We start from the raw sequence: 16,409 nt of genomic DNA, 5'->3' as shown, positions 1-16,409 counted from the left end.
GTGTTACTAGAGCAGAGTGAAACATTGTGTTTCTAGAGCAGAGTGAAGACAGTGTGTTCCTAGAGCAGAGTGAAGACAGTGTGTTCGTAGAGTAGATTGAAGACAGTATGTTCCTAGAGCAGAGTGAAGACAGTGTGTTCCTAATGCAGAGAGAAGACTGTGTTCCTATAGCAGAGTGAAGACAGTGTGTTCCTAATGAAGAGTGAAGACAGTGTTTTCCTAGAGCAGAGTGAAGACAGTGTGTTCCTAAGGCAGAGTTGCTGTGTATTGCATGGAGCAGAGTGAAGACAGTGTGTTCCTAGAGCAGAGTGAAGACAGTGCGTTCCTAATGCAGAGTGAAGACAGTGTTTTCCTAATGCAGAGAGAGGACTGTGTTCCTATAGCAAGTGAAGACAGTGTGTTCCTAATGCAGAGTGAAGACAGTGTTTTCCTAGAGCAGAGTGAAGACAGTGTGTTCCTAGTGCAGAGTGAAGACAGTGTGTTCCAAATCAGTGTTGCGGTGTATGTGCATGGAGCAGAGTGAAGACAGTGTGTTCCTTACGCAGAGTGAAGACAGTGTGTTCATAAAGCAGAGTGAAGACAGTATGTTCTTAATGCAGAGTGAAGACAGAGTGTTCCTAGAGCAGAGTGAAGACAGTGAGTTCCTAGAGCAGAGTGAAAACAGTGTGTTCGTAGAGCAGATTGAAGACAGTGTGTTCCTATCGCAGAGTTGTGGTGTATGTGCATGGAGGAGAGTGAAGACAGTGTGTTCCTAATGCAGAGTTAAGACAGTGTGTTCCTAGAGCAGAGTGAAGACAGTGTGTTCCAAATCAGAGTGAAGACAGTGTGTTCCTAATGTAGAGTGAAGACAGTGTGTTCCTAATGCAGCGGAAAGACAGTGTGTTCCTAATGCAGAGTGAAGACAGTGTGTTCCTAGAGCAGAGTGAAGACAGTGTGTTCCTAACACAGAGTGCAGACAGTGTGTTCCTAACGCAGAGTTTCTGTGTATGTGAATGGAGCAGATTGAAGACAGTGTGTTCCTAATGCAGAATGAAGACAGTGTGTTCCTAAAGCAGAGTTAAGACTGTGTGTTCCTAATGCAGAGTAAAGACGTGTTCCTAACAAAGAGTGAAGACAATGTGTTTCTAGAGGAGAAGAAAGACAGTGTGTTCCTAATGCAGAGTGAAGACAGTGTGTTCCTAGAGCAGAGGTGCGTTGTATATGCATGGAGCAGAGTGAAGACACTGTGTTCCTAACGAAGAGGTAAGACAGTGTGTTCCTAATACAGAGTGAAGACAGTGTGTTCCTAGAGCAGAGTAAAGACAGTGTGTTTCTATGCAGAGTGAAGACACTGTTCCTAGAGCAGTGAAGACAGTGTGTTCTAGAACAGAGTGAAGACAGTGTGTTCCTAACGCAGTGTTACGGTGTATGTGCATGGAGCAGAGTGAAGATAGTATGTTCCTAATGCAGAGTGAAAGAGCGTGTTCCTAATGCAGAGTAAAACAGTGTGTTCCTAGAAGAGAGTGAAGACCATGTGTTCCTAATGAAGAGTGAAGACAGTATGTTCCTAGAGCAGAGTGAAAACAGTGTGTTCTTAAAGCAGAATTGCGGTGTATGTTCATGGGGGAGAGTGAAGACAGTGTGTTCCTAAAGCAGAGTGAAGACTGTGTGTTCCTAGAGCAGAGTGAAGACAGTGTGTTCCTAGAGCAGAGAGAAGACAGTGTGTTCCTAGTGCAGAGTGAAGACAGGGTGTTCTTAAAGCAAGTAAAGACAGTGTGTTCGTAGAGCAGATTGAAGACAGTGTGTTCCTAGAGCAGAGTGAAGACAGTGTGTTCCTAATGTAGAGTGAAGACAGTGTGTACCTTGTGCAGAGTGAAGACTGTGTGTTCCTAACGTAGGCTGAAGACAGTGAGTTCCTAACGCAGAGTTGCGGTGTATGTCCATGGAGCAGAGTGAAGACAGTGTTTTCCTAATGCAGAGTGAAGACAGTGTGTTCCTAGAGCAGGGTTGCTTTGTATATGCATGTAGCAGAGTGAAGACAGTGTGTTCCTAACGAAGAGTGAAGGCAGTGTGTTCCTAATACAGAGTGAAGACATGTGTTCCTAATGCAGAGTGAAAACAATGTGTTCCTAATGTAGAGTGAAGACAGTGTGTTCCTAATGCAGAAGAAAGACAGTGTGTTCCTAATGCAGAGTGAAGACAGTGTGTTCCTAGAGCAGGGTTGCGTTGTATATGCATGGAGCAGAGTGAAGACAGTGTGTTCCTAACGAAGAGTGAAGACAATGTGTTCCTATACAGAGTGAAGACAGTGTGTTTCTAATGCAGAGTGAAGACAGTGTTCCTAGAGCAGAGTGAAGTCAGTGTGTTCCTAAAGAAGTGTGAAGACAGTGTGTTCCTAACACAGAGTTGCGATGTATGTGCATGGAGCAGAGTGAAGACACTGTGTTCCTAGAGCAGAGTGAAGACAGGGTGTTCCTAATGCAGAGTGAAGACAGTGTGTTCCTATAGCAGAGTGAAGACAGTGTGTTCCTAGAGCAGAGTGAAGACAGTGTGTTCGTAATGCAGAGTGCAGACAGTGTGTTCCTAGAGCAGAGTGAAGACCGTGTGTTCCTAACGCAGAGTTTCGGTGTATGTGCATGGAGCAGAGTGAATACAATGTGTTCCTAATGCAGAGTGAAGACAGTGTTTTCCTAGAGCAGAGTTGCGGTGTATGTGCATGGAGAAGAGTGAAGACAGTGAGTTCCTAACGCAGAGAAAAGACAGTGTGATCCTAATACAGAGTGAAGACAGTGTGTTCCTAGAGCAGAGTAAAGACCGTGTGTTCCTAACGCAGAGTTGATGTGTATTTGCATGAAGCAGAGTGAAGACAGTGTGTTCCTAGAGCAGAGTGAAGACAGTGTGTTCCTAATGCAGAGGGAAGACAGTGTGCTCCTAGAGCAGAGTGAAGACAGTGTGTTCCTAATCCGAGTGAAGACAGTGTGTTCCTAATGTAGAGTGAAGACAGTGTGTTCCTAATGCAGAGTAAAGACAGTGTGTTCCTAAGGCAGAGTGAAGACAGTGTGTTCCTAGAGCAGAGCGAAGACATTGTGTTCCTAAGGAAGAGTGAAGACAGTGTAACATGAAGCAGAGTTGCGGTGTATGTGCATGTAGCAGAGTGAAGACAGTGTGTTCCTAACGCAGAGTGAAGACAGTGTGTTCCTAACGCAGAGTGAAGACAGTGAGTTACTAGAGCAGAGTGAAACATTGTGTTTCTAGAGCAGAGTGAAGACAGTGTGTTCCTAGAGCAGAGTGAAGACAGTGTGTTCCTAATGCAGAGAGAAGACTGTGTTCCTATAGCAGAGTGAAGACAGTGTGTTCCTAATGAAGAGTGAAGACAGTGTTTTCCTAGAGCAGAGTGAAGACAGTGTGTTCCTAAGGCAGAGTTGCTGTGTATATGCATGGAGCAGAGTGAAGAGAGTGTGTTCTTAGAGCAGAGTGAAGACAGTGCGTTCCTAGAGCAGAGTGAAGACAGTGTGTTCCTAATGCAGAGTGAAGACAGTGTTTTCCTAGAGCAGAGTGAAGACAGTGTGTTCCTAGTGCAGAGTGAAGACAGTGTGTTCCAAATCAGTGTTGCGGTGTATGTGCATGGAGCAGAGTGAAGACAGTGTGTTCCTTACGCAGAGTGAAGACAGTGTGTTCATAAAGCAGAGTGAAGACAGTGTGTTCTTAATGCAGAGTGAAGACAGAGTGTTCCTAATGCAGAGTGAAGACAGTGTGTTCCTAGAGCAGAGTGAAGACAGTGTGTTCCTAGAGCAGAGTGAAAACAGTGTGTTCGTAGAGCAGATTGAAGACAGTGTGTTCCTATCGCAGAGTTGTGGTGTATGTGCATGGAGGAGAGTGAAGACAGTGTGTTCCTAATGCAGAGTTAAGACAGTGTGTTCCTAGAGCAGAGTGAAGACAGTGTGTTCCAAATCAGAGTGAAGACAGTGTGTTCCTAATGTAGAGTGAAGACAGTGTGTTCCTAATGCAGCGGAAAGACAGTGTGTTCCTAATGCAGAGTGAAGACAGTGTGTTCCTAGAGCAGAGTGAAGACAGTGTGTTCCTAACACAGAGTGCAGACAGTGTGTTCCTAACGCAGAGTTTCTGTGTATGTGAATGGAGCAGATTGAAGACAGTGTGTTCCTAATGCAGAATGAAGACAGTGTGTTCCTAAAGCAGAGTTAAGACTGTGTGTTCCTAATGCAGAGTAAAGACGTGTTCCTAACAAAGAGTGAAGACAATGTGTTTCTAGAGGAGAAGAAAGACAGTGTGTTCCTAATGCAGAGTGAAGACAGTGTGTTCCTAGAGCAGAGGTGCGTTGTATATGCATGGAGCAGAGTGAAGACACTGTGTTCCTAACGAAGAGGTAAGACAGTGTGTTCCTAATACAGAGTGAAGACAGTGTGTTCCTAGAGCAGAGTAAAGACAGTGTGTTTCTATGCAGAGTGAAGACACTGTTCCTAGAGCAGCGAAGACAGTGTGTTCTAGAACAGAGTGAAGACAGTGTGTTCCTAACGCAGTGTTACGGTGTATGTGCATGGAGCAGAGTGAAGATAGTATGTTCCTAATGCAGAGTGAAAGAGCGTGTTCCTAATGCAGAGTAAAACAGTGTGTTCCTAGAAGAGAGTGAAGACCATGTGTTCCTAATGAAGAGTGAAGACAGTATGTTCCTAGAGCAGAGTGAAAACAGTGTGTTCTTAAAGCAGAATTGCGGTGTATGTTCATGGGGGAGAGTGAAGACAGTGTGTTCCTAAAGCAGAGTGAAGACTGTGTGTTCCTAGAGCAGAGTGAAGACAGTGTGTTCCTAGAGCAGAGAGAAGACAGTGTGTTCCTAGTGCAGAGTGAAGACAGGGTGTTCTTAAAGCAAGTAAAGACAGTGTGTTCGTAGAGCAGATTGAAGACAGTGTGTTCCTAGAGCAGAGTGAAGACAGTGTGTTCCTAATGTAGAGTGAAGACAGTGTGTACCTTGTGCAGAGTGAAGACTGTGTGTTCCTAACGTAGGCTGAAGACAGTGAGTTCCTAACGCAGAGTTGCGGTGTATGTCCATGGAGCAGAGTGAAGACAGTGTGTTCCTAATGCAGAGTGAAGACAGTGTGTTCCTAGAGCAGGGTTGCTTTGTATATGCATGTAGCAGAGTGAAGACAGTGTGTTCCTAACGAAGAGTGAAGGCAGTGTGTTCCTAATACAGAGTGAAGACATGTGTTCCTAATGCAGAGTGAAAACAATGTGTTCCTAATGTAGAGTGAAGACAGTGTGTTCCTAATGCAGAAGAAAGACAGTGTGTTCCTAATGCAGAGTGAAGACAGTGTGTTCCTAGAGCAGGGTTGCGTTGTATATGCATGGAGCAGAGTGAAGACAGTGTGTTCCTTACGAAGAGTGAAGACAATGTGTTCCTAATACAGAGTGAAGACAGTGTGTTTCTAATGCAGAGTGAAGACAGTGTTCCTAGAGCAGAGTGAAGTCAGTGTGTTCCTAAAGAAGTGTGAAGACAGTGTGTTCCTAACACAGAGTTGCGATGTATGTGCATGGAGCAGAGTGAAGACACTGTGTTCCTAGAGCAGAGTGAAGACAGGGTGTTCCTAATGCAGAGTGAAGACAGTGTGTTCCTATAGCAGAGTGAAGACAGTGTGTTCCTAGAGCAGAGTGAAGACAGTGTGTTCGTAATGCAGAGTGCAGACAGTGTGTTCCTAGAGCAGAGTGAAGACCGTGTGTTCCTAACGCAGAGTTTCGGTGTATGTGCATGGAGCAGAGTGAATACAATGTGTTCCTAATGCAGAGTGAAGACAGTGTTTTCCTAGAGCAGAGTTGCGGTGTATGTGCATGGAGAAGAGTGAAGACAGTGAGTTCCTAACGCAGAGAAAAGACAGTGTGATCCTAATACAGAGTGAAGACAGTGTGTTCCTAGAGCAGAGTAAAGACCGTGTGTTCCTAACGCAGAGTTGATGTGTATTTGCATGAAGCAGAGTGAAGACAGTGTGTTCCTAGAGCAGAGTGAAGACAGTGTGTTCCTAATGCAGAGGGAAGACAGTGTGCTCCTAGAGCAGAGTGAAGACAGTGTGTTCCTAATCCGAGTGAAGACAGTGTGTTCCTAATGTAGAGTGAAGACAGTGTGTTCCTAATGCAGAGTAAAGACACTGTGTTCCTAAGGCAGAGTGAAGACAGTGTGTTCCTAGAGCAGAGCGAAGACATTGTGTTCCTAAGGAAGAGTGAAGACAGTGTAACATGAAGCAGAGTTGCGGTGTATGTGCATGTAGCAGAGTGAAGACAGTGTGTTCCTAACGCAGAGTGAAGACAGTGTGTTCCTAACGCAGAGTGAAGACAGTGAGTTACTAGAGCAGAGTGAAACATTGTGTTTCTAGAGCAGAGTGAAGACAGTGTGTTCCTAGAGCAGAGTGAAGACAGTGTGTTCCTAATGCAGAGAGAAGACTGTGTTCCTATAGCAGAGTGAAGACAGTGTGTTCCTAATGAAGAGTGAAGACAGTGTTTTCCTAGAGCAGAGTGAAGACAGTGTGTTCCTAAGGCAGAGTTGCTGTGTATATGCATGGAGCAGAGTGAAGAGAGTGTGTTCTTAGAGCAGAGTGAAGACAGTGCGTTCCTAGAGCAGAGTGAAGACAGTGTGTTCCTAATGCAGAGTGAAGACAGTGTTTTCCTAGAGCAGAGTGAAGACAGTGTGTTCCTAGTGCAGAGTGAAGACAGTGTGTTCCAAATCAGTGTTGCGGTGTATGTGCATGGAGCAGAGTGAAGACAGTGTGTTCCTTACGCAGAGTGAAGACAGTGTGTTCATAAAGCAGAGTGAAGACAGTGTGTTCTTAATGCAGAGTGAAGACAGAGTGTTCCTAATGCAGAGTGAAGACAGTGTGTTCCTAGAGCAGAGTGAAGACAGTGTGTTCCTAGAGCAGAGTGAAAACAGTGTGTTCGTAGAGCAGATTGAAGACAGTGTGTTCCTATCGCAGAGTTGTGGTGTATGTGCATGGAGGAGAGTGAAGACAGTGTGTTCCTAATGCAGAGTTAAGACAGTGTGTTTCTAGAGCAGAGTGATGGCAGTGTGTTCAAATCAGAGTGAAGACAGTGTGTTCCTAATGTAGAGTGAAGACAGTGTGTTCCTAATGCAGAGGAAAGACAGTGTGTTCCTAATGCAGAGTGAAGACAGTGTGTTCCTAGAGCAGAGTGAAGACAGTGTGTTCCTAACACAGAGTGCAGACAGTGTGTTCCTAACGCAGAGTTTCTGTGTATGTGAATGGAGCAGATTGAAGAGTGTGTTCCTAATGCAGAATGAAGACAGTGTGTTCCTAGAGCAGAGTGAAGATTGTGTGTTCCTCATGCAGAGTAAAGACGTGTTCCTAACAAAGAGTGAAGACAGTGTGTTTCTAGAGGAGAAGAAAGACAGTGTGTTCCTAATGCAGAGTGAAGACAGTGTGTTCCTAGAGCAGAGGTGCTTTGCATATGCATGGAGCAGAGTGAAGACACTGTGTTCCTAACGAAGAGTTAAGACAGTGTGTTCCTAATACAGAGTGAAGACAGTGTGTTCCTAGAGCAGAGTAAAGACAGTGTGTTTCTATGCAGAGTGAAGACACTGTTCCTAGTGCAGTGAAGACTGTGTGTTCCTAATGCAGAGTGAAGACAGTGTGTTCCTAACACAGAGTTGCGGTGTATGTGCATGGAGCAGAGTGAAGACAGTGTGTTCTAGAACAGAGTGAAGACAGTGTGTTCCTAACGCAGTGTTGCGGTGTATGTGCATGGAGCAGAGTGAAGATAGTATGTTCCTAATGCAGAGTGAAACAGCGTGTTCCTAATGCAGAGTAAAACAGTGTGTTCATAGAGGAGAGTGAAGACCATGTGTTTCTAATGAAGAGTGAAGACAGTATGTTCCTAGAGCAGAGTGAAAACAGTGTGTTCCTAAAGCAGAATTGCGGTGTATGTTCATGGGGGAGAGTGAAGACAGTGTGTTCCTAACACAGAGTGAAGACAGTGTGTTCCTAGAGCAGAGTGAAGACAGTGTGTTCCTAGAGCAGAGAGAAGACAGTGTGTTCCTAGAGCAGAGTGAAGACAGGGTGTTCCTAGAGCAGAGTAAAGACAGTGTGTTCGTAGAGCAGATTGAAGACAGTGTGTTCCTAGAGCAGAGTGAAGACAGTGTGTTCCTAATGCAGAGTGAAGACAGTGTGATCCTAAGCAGAGTGAAGACTGTGTGTTCCTAACGAAGAGTGAAGACAGGGAGTTCCTAACGCAGAGTTGCGGTGTCTGTCCATGGAGCACAGTGAAGACAGTGTGTTCCTAATGCAGAGTGAAGACAGTGTGTTACTAGATCAGAGTGAAGACATAGTGTTTCTAGAGCAGAGTGAAGACAGTGTGTTCCTAGAGAAGATTGAAGACAGGGTGTTCCTAGAGTAGATTGAAGACAGTGTGTTCCTAGAGCAGAGTGAAGACGTTGTGTTCCTAACGAAGAGTGAAGACAGTGTGACCTAAGGCAGAGTTGCGGTGTATGTGCATGGAGCAGAGTGAAGACAGTGTGTTCCTAACGCAGAGTGAAGACAGTGTGTTCCTAACGCAGAGTGAAGACAGTGTGTCCCTAGAGCAGAATGCAGACAGTGTGTTCCTAGAGCAGCGTGAAGAAAGTGTGTGCCTAACGCAGAGTTGCGGTGTATGTGCATGGAGCAGAGTGAAGTCAGTGTGTTCCTAGAGCGGAGTGAAGACAGTGTGTTCCTAATGCAGAGTGAAGACTGGGTGTTCTTAGAGCAGAGTGAAGACAGTGTGTTCCTAACACAGAGTGCAGACAGTGTGTTCCTAACGCAGAGTTGCTGTGTATGTGCATGGTGCAGATTGAAGACAGTGTGTTCCTAAAGCAGAGTGAAGACAGTGTGTTCGTAGAGCATAGTGAAGACAGTGTGTTCCTAATGCAGAGTAAAGACATTGTGTTCTTAACGCAGAGTGAGGACAGTGTGTTCCTATGCAGACTGAAGACAGTGTGTTCCTAGTGCAGAGTGAAGACTGTGTGTTCGTAACGCAAAGTCAAGACAGTGTGTTACTATGCAGAGTGAAGACAGTGTGTTTCTAGAGCAGAGTGAAGACAGTGTGTTTCTAGAGCAGAGTGAAGACAGTGTTTTCCTAGTGCAGAGTAAAGACAGTGTGTTCGTAGAGTAGATTGAAGACAGGGTGTTCCTAGAGCCGAGTGAAGACAGTGTGTTCCTAATGCAGAGTGAAGACAGTGGGTTCCTATAGCAGAGTGAAGAAAGTGTGTCCCTAACACAGAGTTGCATTGTATGTGCTTGGAGCAGAGTGAATTCAGTGTGTTCCTAGAGCGTAGTGAAGACAGTGTGTTCCTAATGCAGAGTGAAAACAGCGTGTTCCTAGAACAGAGTGAAGATAGTGTGTTCCTAACACAGAGTGCAGACAGTGTGTTCCTAACGCAGAGTTGCTGTGTATGTGAATGGAGCAGATTGAAGACAGTGTGTTCCTAATGCAGAGTGAAAACAGTGTGTTCCTAGAGCAGAGTGAAGACTGTGTGTTCCTAATGCAGAGTAAAGACGTGTTCCTAACAAAGAGTGAAGACAGTGTGTTCCTAGAGCAGAGTGAAGACAGTGTGTTCGTAATGCAGAGTGCAGACAGTGTGTTCCTAGAGCAGAGTGACGACAGAGTGTTCCTAATGCAGAGTGCAGACAGTGTGTTCCTAGAGCAGAGTGAAGACAGTGTGTTCCTAACGCAGAGTTTCGGTGTATATGCATGGAGCAGAGTGAATAAAATGTGTTCCTAATGCAGAGTGAAGACAGTGTGTTCCTAGAGCAGAGTTGCTGTGTATGTGCATGGAGCAGAATGAAGACAGTGTGTTCCTAACTCAGAGTAAAGACAATGTGTTCATAATACAGAGTGAAGACAGTGTGTTCCTAGAGCAGAGTAAAGACAGTTTGTTTCTAATGCAGAGTGAAGACAGTGTTCCTAGAGCAGAGTGAAGACAGTGTGTTCCTAACGCAGTTTGATGTGTATTTGCATGCAGCAGAGTGAAGACAGTGTTCCTAGAGAAGAGTGAAGACAGTGTGTTCCTAATGCAGAGTGAAGACAGTGTGTTCCTAGAGCAGAGTGAAGACAGTGTGTTCTTAATGCAGAGTGAAGACAGTGTGTTCCTAATGCAGAGTGAAGACAGTGTATTCCTAGAGCAGAGTGAAGACAGTGTGTTCCTAATGCAGAGGGATGACAGTGTGTTCCTAATGCAGAGGAAGACAGTGTTTTCCTAATGCAGAGTGAAGACAGTGTGTTCCTAGAGGAGAGTGAAGACAGTTTATTCCTAAAGCAGAGTGAAGAAAGTGTATTCAAAACACAGAGTGAAGACAGTGTGCTCCTAACGCAGTGTGAAGACAGTGTGTTCCTAGAGCAGAGTGAAGACAGTGTGTTCGTAGAGCAGATTGAAGACAGTGTGTTCTTATCTCAGAGTTGCGGTGTATGTGCATGGAGGAGAGTGAAGACAGTGTGTTCCTAATGCAGGTGAAGACAGTGTGTTGCTCGTGCAGAGTGAAGACAGTGTGTTCCAAATCAGAGTGAAGACAGTGTGGTCCTAATGTAGAGTGAAGACAGTGTGTTCGTAATGCAGAGTAAAGACAGTGTTTTCCTAATGCAGAGGCTAGACAGTGTGTTCCTAGAGCAGAGATGCTTTGTATATGCATGGAGCTGAGTGAAGACAGTGCGTTCTTAACGCAGAGTGAAGACAGTATGTTCCTAATACAGAGTGAAGACAGTGTGTTCCTAATGCAGATGAAGACAGTGTGTTTCTAATGCAGAGTGAAGACAGTGTTCCTAGAGCAGAGTGAAGACAGTGTGTTCCTAGTGCAGTGTGAAGACAGTGTGTTCCTAACGCATAGTTGCGGTGTATGTTCATGGAGCAGAGTGTAGACAGTTTGTTCCTAGAGCAGAGTGAAGACAGTATGTTCCTAACGCACAGTGAGGACAGTGTGTTCCTAGAGCAAAATGAAGACAGTGTGTTCCTAACGCAGAGTGAAGACAGTGTTTTCCTAACACAGAGTTCCCTTGTATTTGTATCGAGCAGAGTGAAGACAGTGTGTTCCTAAAGCAGAGTGAAGACAGTGTGTTCCTAACGCAGAGTTGCTGTGTATGTGCATGGAGCAGAGTGAAGACAGTGTGTTCCTAGAGCAGAATGAAGACCGTGTGTTCCTAATGCAGAGTGAGGACAGTGTTTTCCTAGAGCAGAGTGAACACAGTGTGTTCCTTACGCAGAGTGAAGACAGTGTGTTCCAAACGCAGTGTTGCGGTGTATGTGCATGGAGCAGAGTGAAGACAGTGTGTTCCTTATGCATAGTGAAGACAGTGTGTTCCTAAAGCAGAGTGAAGACAGTGTGTTCTTAATGCAGAGTGAAGACAGTGTGTTCCTAATGCAGAATGAAGACAGTGTGTTCCTAAAGTAGAGTGAAGACAGTGTGTTCCTAATGCAATATAAAGACAGTGTGTTCCTAATGCAGAGAGATGTCAGTGTGTTCCTAGAGCAGAGTTGCGTTGTATATGCATGGAGCAGAGTGAATACAATGTGTTCCTAAAGCAGAGTGAAGACTGTGTTCCTAACGCAGAGTTGCGGTGTATGTGCATGGAGCAGAGTGAAACAGCGTGTTCCTAATGCAGAGTAAAAACAGTGTGTTCCTAGAGAAGAGTGAAGACCGTGTCTTTCTAATGAAGAGTGAAGACAGTATGTTCCTAGAGCAGAGTGAAAACAGTGTGTTTCTAAGCAGATATGCGGTGTATGTCCATGGGTGATAGTGAAGACAGTGTGTTCCTAGAGCAGAGTGAAGACAGTGTGTTCCTAGAGCAGAGTGAAGACAGTGTGTTCCTAGAGCAGAGTGAAGACAGGGTGTACCTAGAGCAGAGTGAAGACAGTGTGTTCGTAGAGCAGATTGAAGAGAGTGTGTTGCTAGAGCAGAGGGAAATCATGTGTTCCTACTGCAGATTGAAGACAGTGTGTTCCTAGTGCAGAGTGAAGACTGTGTGTTCCTAACGAAGAGTGAAGACAGTGAGTTCCTAATGCAGAGTTGCGGTTTATGTGCATGGAGCAGAATGAAGACAGTGTGTTCCTAATGCAGAGTGAAGACAGTGTGTTCCTAGAGCAGTGTGAAGACTGTGTGTTCCTAGAGCCGAGTGTAGAACGTGTGTGCCTAACGCAGAGTTGCGGTGTATGTGCATGGATCAGAGTGAAGACAGTGTGTTTTTAGAGCAGAGTGAAGAAAGTGTGTTCCTAATGCAGAGTGGCACAGTGTGTTCCTAGAGCAGTGTGAAGACAGTGTGTTCCTATCACAGAGTGCTGACAGAGTGTTCCAAACGCAGAGTTGCTGTGTATGTGCATGGAGCAGAGTGAAGACAGTGTGTTCCTAGAGCAGAGTGAAGACAGTGTGTTCCTATCAAAAAATTGCCGTGTATGTGCGTGGAGCAGAGTGAAGACAGTGTGTTCCAAAAGCAGATTGAAGATATTGTGTGCATAGAGCAGAGTGAAGACAGTGTGTTCCTAGAGCAGAGTGAAGACAGTGTGTTCCTAATGCAGAGTAACGACAGTGAGTTCCTAACTAAGAGTGAAGACAGTGTGTTCCTAGAGCAGAGTGAAGTCAGTGTGTTGCTAACGCAGAGTGCAGACAGTGTGTTCCTAGAGCAGAGTGAAGACAGAGTGTTCCTAATGCAGAGTGCAGATAGTGTGTTCCTAAAGCAGAGTGAAGACCTTGTGTTCGTAATGCAGAGTTTCCGTGTATGTGCATGGAGCAGAGTGAATACAATGTGTTCCTAAAGCAGAGTGAAGACAGTGTGTTCCTAGAGCAGAGTTGCGGTGTATGTGCATGGAGCAGAGTGAAGACAGTGTGTTATTAACGCAGAGTAAAGACAGTGTGTTCCTAATACAGAGTGAAGACAGTGTGTTCCTAGAGCAGAGTAAAGACAGTGTGTTTCTAATGCAGAGTGAAGACAGTGTTCCTAGAGCAGAGTGAAGACCGTGTGTTCCTAATGCAGTGTGAAGACAGTGAGTTCCTAACGCAGAGTGAAGACAGTGTGTTCCAAACGCAGAGTTGCGGTGTATGTTCATGGAGCAGAGGGAAGACAGTTTGTTCCTAGAGCAGAGTGAAGGAAGTAGGTTCCTAACACACATTGAAGACAGTGTGTTCCTAGAGCAGAATGAAGACAGTGTGTTCCTAACGGAGAGTGAAGACAATGTGTTCCTAACGAATAGTGAAGACAGTGTGACCTAAGGCAGAGTTGCGGTGTATGTGCATGGAGCAGAATGAAGACAGTGTTTTCCTAACGCAGAGTGAAGACAGTGTGTTCCTAACGCAGAGTGAAGACAGTGTGTTCCTAGAGCAGAGTGAAGAGTGTGTGTTCCTAGAGCAGAGTGAAGAAAGTGTGTGCCTAGTGCGGAGTTGCGGTGTATGTGCATGGAGCAGAGTGAAGTCAGTGTGTTCCTAGAGCGGAGTGAAGACAGTGTGTTCCTAATGCAGACTGAAGACAGTGTGTTCCTAGAGCAGAGTGAAGACAGTGTGTTCCTAACACAGAGTGCAGACAGTGTGTTCCTAACGCAGAGTTGCTGTGTATGTGCATGGAGCATATTGAAGACAGTGTGTTCCTAAGGCAGAGTGCAGACAGTGTGTTCCTAGAGCAGAGTGAATACAGAGTGTTCCTAATGCATAGTGCAGACAGTATGTTCCTAGAGCAGAGTGAAGACAGTGTGTACCTAACACAGAGTTTCGGTGTATGTGCATGGAGCAGAATGAATACAGTGTGTTCCTAACGCAGAGTGAAGACAGTGTGTTCCTAGAGCAGAGTAAAGACAGTGTGTTTGTAATGCAGAGTGAAGACAGTGTTCCTAGAGCAGAGTGAAGACAGTGTGTTCCTAATGCAGAGTGAAGACAATGTGTTCCTAAGGCAGAGTGAAGACAGTGTGTTCCAAACGCATACTTGCGGGGTATGTTCATGGAGCAGAGTGAAGTCAGTTTGTTTCTAGAGCAGAGTGAGACAGTATGTTCCTAACGCACAGTGAGGAGAGTGTGATCCTAGAGCAGAATGAAGACAGTGTGTTCCTAACGCAGAGTGAAGACAGTGTGTTACTAACGCACATGTTCCGTTGTATTTGTATCGAGCAGAGTGAAGAAGTGTGTTCCTAAAGCAGAGTGAAGACAGTGTGTCCATAACGTAGAGTTGCTGTGTATATGCATGGAGCAGAGTGAAGACAGTGTGTTCCTAGAGCAGAGTGAATACAGTGTGTTCCTTACACAGAGTGCAGACAGTGTGTTCCTAACGCAGAGTTGCTGTGTATGTGCATGGTGCAGATTGAAGACAGTGTGTTCCTAAAGCAGAGTGAAGACAGTGTGTTCCTAGAGCATAGTGAAGACAGTGTGTTCTTAATGCAGAGTAAAGACAGTGTGTTCCTAACGCAGAGTGAGTACAGTGTGTTCCTAATGCAGAGTGAAGACAGTGTGTTCCCAGTGCAGAGTGAAGACTGTGTGTTCCTAACTAAGAGTGAAGACAGTGTGTTACTATAGCAGAGTGAAGACAGTGTTTTCCTAGTGCAGAGTGAAGACAGTGTGTTCGTAGAGTAGATTGAAGACAGGGTGTTCCTAGAGCAGAGTGAAGACAGTGTGTTCCTAATGCAGAGTGAAGACAGAGGGTTCCTAGAGCAGAGTGAAGACAGTTAGTTCCTAAGGAAGAGTGAAGACAGTGTGACCTAAGCCAGAGTTGCGGTGTATGTGCATGGAGCAGAATGAAGACAGTGTTTTCCTAACGCAGAGTTAAGACAGTGTGTTCCTAACGCAGTGTGAAGACTGTGTGTTCCTAGAGCAGAGTGAAGACTGTGTGTTCCTAGAGCAGAGTGAAGAAAGTGTGTGCCTAACACAGAGTTGCGTTGTATGTGCTTGGAGCAGAGTGAAGTCAGTGTGTTCCTAGAGCGTAGTGAAGACAGTGTGTTCCTAATGCAGAGTGAAGACAGTGTGTTCCTAGAGCAGAGTGAAGATAGTGTGTTCCTAACACAGAGTGCAGACAATGTGTTCCTAACGCAGAGTTCCTGTGTATGTGAATGGAGCAGATTGAAGACAGTGTGTTCCTAATGCAGAGTGAAAACAGTGTGTTCCTAGAGCAGAGTGAAAACAGTGTGTTCTTAGAGCGGAGTGCAGACAGTGTGTTCCTAGAGCAGAGTGAAGACAGAGTGTTCCTAATGCAGAATGCAGACAGTGTGTTCCTAGAGCAGAGTGAAGACAGTGTGTTCCTAACGCAGAGTTTCGGTGTATGTGCATGGAGCAGAGTGAATAAAATGTGTTCCTAATGCAGAGTGAAGACAGTGTGTTCCTAGAGCAGAGTTGCTGTGTATGTGCATGGAGCAGAGTGAAGACAGTGTGTTCCTAGAGCAGAGTAAAGACAGTTTGTTTCTAATGCAGAGTGAAGAGAGTGTTCCTAGAGCAGAGTGAAGACAGTGTGTTCCTAACGCAGTTTGATGTGTATTTGCATGCAGCAGAGTGAAGACAGTGTTCCTAGAGCAGAGTGAAGACAGTGTGTTCCTAATACAGAGGGCAGACAGTGTGTTCCTAGAGCAGAGTGAAGACAGTTTGTTCCTAACACAGAGTAAAGACAGTGTGTTCCTATAGCAGAGTTTCGGTGTATGTGCATGGAGCAGAGTGAAGACAGTGTGTTCCTAGAGCAGAGTGAAGACAGTGTGTCCTTAATGCAGAGTGAAGACAGTGTGTTCCTAATGCAGAGTGAAGACAGTGTGTTCCTAGAGCAGAATGAAGACAGTGTGTTCCTAATGCAGAGGGATGACAGTGTGTTCCTAATGCAGAGGAAGACAGTGTGTTCCTAATGCAGAGTGAAGACAGTGTGTTCCTATAGGAGAGTGAAGACAGTTTGTTCCTAAAGCAGAGTGAAGAAAGTGTATTCATAACACAGAGTGAAGACAGTGTGCTATTACGCAGAGTGAAGACAGTGTTCCTAGAGCAGAGTGAAGACAGTGTGTTCCTAACGCAGTTTGATGTGTATTTGCATGAAGCAGAGTGTAGACAGTGTTCCTAGAGAAGAGTGAAGACAGTGTGTTCCTAATGCAGAGGGCAGACAGTGTGTTCCTAGAGCAGAGTGAAGACAGTTTGTTCCTAACACAGAGTAAAGACAGTGTGTTCCTATTGCAGAGTTGCGGTGTATGTGCATGGTGCAGAGTGAAGACAGTTTGTTCCTAAAGCAGAGTGAAGAATGTGTATTCATAACACAGAGTGAAGACAGTGTGCTCCTAACGCAGTGTGAAGACAGTGTGTTCCTAGATCAGAGTGAAGACAGTTTGTTCGTAGAGCAGATTGAAGACAGTGTGTTCTTATCTCTGAGTTGCGGTGTATGTGCATGGAGGAGAGTGAAGACACTGTGTTCCTAATGCACGTGAAGACAGTGTGTTCCTCGTGCAGAGTGAAGAC

The sequence above is a fragment of the Microtus pennsylvanicus genome, chromosome 3 (assembly GCF_037038515.1).
Source record: "Microtus pennsylvanicus isolate mMicPen1 chromosome 3, mMicPen1.hap1, whole genome shotgun sequence".
Lineage (NCBI taxonomy): Eukaryota > Metazoa > Chordata > Mammalia > Rodentia > Cricetidae > Microtus > Microtus pennsylvanicus.
Note: the sequence above shows the minus strand (reverse complement) of the source record.